The sequence below is a fragment of the Bombus fervidus genome, unplaced genomic scaffold (genome assembly GCF_041682495.2).
Source record: "Bombus fervidus isolate BK054 unplaced genomic scaffold, iyBomFerv1 scaffold0020, whole genome shotgun sequence".
NCBI classification, from domain to species: Eukaryota; Metazoa; Arthropoda; class Insecta; order Hymenoptera; family Apidae; genus Bombus; species Bombus fervidus.
Genome location: NW_027212583.1, coordinates 70,578 through 76,226, shown reverse-complemented (window position 1 = coordinate 76,226; position 5,649 = coordinate 70,578).

The following is a 5,649-nucleotide window of genomic DNA, read 5'->3' as shown; positions in this document are numbered from 1 at the left end:
TATGAAGTATGACGTTATAACGTATAACGTCCGACAGTATAGCGGTATAACGTCTAACTTCATATAGTATTACCTTATAACGTTTAACGTTATATTGCGTTACGTTCTAACGTATAACGTTATGAAGAATTATAGTATAACGTATAACGTTATGAAGTATGACCTTATAACGTATAACGTTATGACATATGACGTTATAACGTTTAACGTCCGTCAGTATAGCGGTATAACGTCTAACGTCATATAGTATTACGTTATAACGTCTAACGTCATATAGCATCACGTTATAACGTCTAACGTTATGTAGCATCACGTTATAACGTATAACGCTATGTAGCATCACGTTATAACGTATAACGTTATGTAGTATCACGTTATAACGTATAACGTTATGAAGAATTATAGTATAACGTATAACGTTATGAAGTATGACGTTATAACGTCCGACAGTATAGCAGTGTAACGTCTAACGTCATATAGTATTACGTTATAACGTTTAACGTTATATAGTATTACGTCCTAACGTATAACGTTATGTAGGATTATAGTATAACGTATAACGTTATATAGCATCACGTTATAACGTATCACGTTATATACCATCACATTGTAACGTACAACGTTATGAAGTATTACAGTACAACGTATAGCGTCATGACATATGACGTTATAACGAATTACGCACGACAGTATAGCGGTATAACGTCTAACGTCATATAGTATTACGTTCTAAAATATAGCGTTATGTAGGATTATAGTATAACATATAACGTTATATAGTATCACGTTATAACGTATAACGTTATGAAGTATGACGTTATAACGTATAACGTCCGGCAGTATAGCGGTAAAACTTAGAACGTTATGATGTATGACGTTATAACGTATAACGTCCGTCAGTATTGCGGTATAACGTATAAAGTTATATAGTATTACGTTATATCGTATAAGATTATATAGTATTACGTTCTAAAATATAGCGTTATGTAGGATCATAGTATAACGTATAACGTTATATAGCATCACGTTATAACGTATAACGTTATATACCATCACATTGTAACGTACAACGTTATGAAGTATTACAGTACAACGTATAGCGTCATGACATATGACGTTATAACGAATTACGCACGACAGTATAGCGGTATAACGTCTAACGTCATATAGTATTACGTTATAACGTTTAACGTTATATAGTATTACGTTCTAACGTATAACGCTATGTAGGATTATAGTATAACGTATAACGTCATATAGCATTACGTTCTAACGTATAACGTTATGTAGGATTATTGTATAACGTTTAAAGTTATATAGCATCACGTTAAAACGTATAACGTTATGTAGCATCACGATATAACATATAACGTTATGTAGCATCACGTTATAATGCATAACGTTCTGAAGAATTATAGTATAACGTATAACGTTATGAAATATGACGTGATAACGTATAACGTCCGACAGTATAGCGATATAACGTATAACGTTATATAGCATTACGTTATAACGTATAACGTTATATACCATCACATTGTAACGTATAACGTTATGAAGTATTACAGTACAACGTATAACGTCATGACATATGACGTTATAACGTATTACGCACGACAGTATAGCGGTATAACGTCTAACGTCATATAGTATTACGTTATAACGTTTAACGTTATATAGTATTACGTTCTAACGTATAACGTTATGTAGGATTATAGTATAACGTATAACGATATATACCATCCCATTGGAACGTATAACGTTATGAAGTATTATAGTACAACGTATAACGTCATGACATATGACGTTATAACGTATTACGCACTACAGTATAGCGGTATAACGTCTAACGTCATATAGTATTACGTTATAACGTTTAACGTTATATAGTATTACGTTCTAACGTATAACGTTATGTAGGATTATAGTATAACGTATAACGTTATGCACTATGACGTCATAACGTGTAACGTCATATAGTATTACGTTCTAACGTATAACTTTATGTAGGATTATAATATAACGTATAACGTTATGAAGTATGACGTTATAACGTATAACGTCCGACAGTACAGCAGTATAACGTATAACGTTATATAGCATGACGTTATAACGTATAAAGTTATGTAGTATTACGTTATAACGTGTAACGTTATGAAGTATGACGTTATATCGTATAACGTCCGACAGTATAGCGGTATAACGTCTAACGTCATATAGTATTACGTTATAACGTTTAACGTTATATAGTATTACGTTCTAACGTATAACGTTATGTAGGATTATAGTATAACATATAACGTTATATAGCATCACGTTATAACGTATAACGTTATGTAGCATCACGTTATAACGTATAACGTTATGACGAATTATAGTATAACGTATAACGTTATGAAGTATTACAGTACAACGTATAACGTCATGACATATGACGTTATAACGTATTACGCACGACAGTATAGCGGTATAACGTCTAACGTCATATAGTATTACGGTATAACGTTTATCCTTATATAGTATTATGTTCTAACGTATAACGTTATGTAGGATTTTAGTATATCGTAAAACGCTATATACCATCACATTGTAACGTATGACGTTATGAAGTACTATAGTACAACGTATAACGTCATGACATATGACGTTATAACGTATTACGCACGACAGTATAACGGTATAACGTCTAACGTCATATAGTATTACGTTATAACGTTTATCCTTATATAGTATTACGTTCTAACGTATAACGTTATGTAGGATTATAGTATAACGTATAACGTTATGCAGTAAGACGTTATAACGTATAACGTCCGACAGTATAGCGGTAGAACGTATAACGTCATATAGCATCACGTTATAACGTATAAAGTTATGTAGTATGACGTTATAACGTATAACGTCATGACATATGACGTTATAACGTATTACGCACGACAGTATAGAGGTATAACGTCTAACGTCATATAGTATTACGTTATAACGTTTAACGTTAGATAGTATTACGTTCTTACGTATAACGTTATGTAGGATTATAGTATAACGTATAACGTTATGCTATATGACGTCATAACGTGTAACGTCATATAGTATTACGTTCTAACGTATAACGTTATGTAGGATTAGAATATAACGTATAACGTTATGAAATATGACGTTATAAAGTATTACGTCCGACAGTATAGCAGTATAACGTATAACGTTATACAGCATCACGTTATAACGTATCAAGTTATGTAGTATGACGTTATAACGTGTAACGTTATGAAGTATGACGTTATATCGTATAACGTCCGACAGTATAGCGGTATAACGTATAACGATATATAGCATCACATTATAACGTATAACCTTATGAAGTATTACAGTACAACGTATTACGTCATGAAATATGACGTTATAACGTATAACGTCCGAAGGTATAGCAGTATAATGTATAACGTTAGATAGTATTACGTTATAACGTATAACGTCATATAGTATTACGTTATGACGTATAATGTTATGTAGGATTATAGTAGAACGTATAACGCTATACAGTATCACATTATAACGTATTACGTTATGAAGTATCATAGTATAACGTATAACGTTATGAAGTATGACGTTATAACGCATATCGTCCGACAGCATAGTGGTAAAATTTATAACGTTATGATGTATGACGTTATAACGTGTAACGTTATGAAGTATGACGTTATAACGTATAACGTCCGACAGTATAGCGGTATAACGGCTAACGTCATATATTACTACGTTATAACGTTTAACGTTATATAGCATTACGTTCTAAAGTATAACGTTATGTAGGATTATAGTATAACGTATTACGTTATGAAGTATGACGTTATAACGTATAACGTAATGAAATATGTCGTTATAACGCATAACGTCCGTCGGTATAGCGGTATAACGTATAAAGTTATATAGTATTACGTTATATCTTATAACATTATACAGTATAACGTTCTAAAATATAGCGTTATGTAGGATCATAGTATAACGCATAACGTTATATAGCATCACGTTATAACGTATAACGTTATATACCATCACATTGTAATGTATAACGTTATGAAGAATTACAGTACAACGTATAACGCCATGACATATGACGTTATAACGTATTACGCACGACAGTATAGCGGTATAACGTCTAACGTCATATAGTATTACGTTATAACGTTTAACGTCATATAGTATTACGTTCTAACGTATAACGTTATGTAGGATTATAGTATAACGTATAACGTTATATAGCATTACGTTCTAACGTATAACGTTATGTAGGATTATAGTATAACGTTAAACATTATATAGCATCACGTTATAACGTATAACGTTATGTAGCATCACGTTATAACGTATAACGTTGTGTAGCATCACGTTATAACGCATAACGTTATGAAGAATTATAGTATAACATATAACGTGATGAAGTATTACAGTACAACGTATAACGTCATGACATATGACGTTATAACGTATTACGCACGACAGTATAGCGGTATAACGTCTAACGTCATATAGTATTACGTTATAACGTCTAACGTCATATAGCATCACGTTATAACGTCTAACGTTATGTAGCATCACGTTATAACGTATAACGCTATGTAGCATCACGTTATAACGTATAACGTTATGTAGTATCACGTTATAACGTATAACGTTATGAAGAATTATAGTATAACGTATAACGTTATGAAGTATGACGTTATAACGTATAACGTCCGACAGTATAGCGGTATAACGTCTAACTTCATATAGTATTACCTTATAACGTTTAACGTTATATTGCGTTACGTTCTAACGTATAACGTTATGAAGAATTATAGTATAACGTATAACGTTATGAAGTATGACCTTATAACGTATAACGTTATGACATATGACGTTATAACGTTTAACGTCCGTCAGTATAGCGGTATAACGTCTAACGTCATATAGTATTACGTTATAACGTCTAACGTCATATAGCATCACGTTATAACGTCTAACGTTATGTAGCATCACGTTATAACGTATAACGCTATGTAGCATCACGTTATAACGTATAACGTTATGTAGTATCACGTTATAACGTATAACGTTATGAAGAATTATAGTATAACGTATAACGTTATGAAGTATGACGTTATAACGTATAACGTCCGACAGTATAGCGGTATAACGTCTAACTTCATATAGTATTACCTTATAACGTTTAACGTTATATTGCGTTACGTTCTAACGTATAACGTTATGAAGAATTATAGTATAACGTATAACGTTATGAAGTATGACGTTATAACGTATAACGTCATGACATATGACGTTATAACGTATTACGCACGACAGTATAGCGGTATAACGTCTAACGTCATATAGTATTACGTTATAACGTTTATCCTTATATAGTATTACGTTCTAACGTATAACGTTATGTAGGATTATAGTATAACGTATAACGCTATATACCATCACATTGTAACGTATAACGTTAAGAAGTATTATAGTACAACGTATAACGTCATGACATATGACGTTATAACGATATTACGCACGACAGTATTGCGGTATAACGTCTAACGTCATATAGTATTTCGTTATAACGTTTAACGTTATATAGTATTACGTTCTAACGTATAACGTCATGAAATATGACGT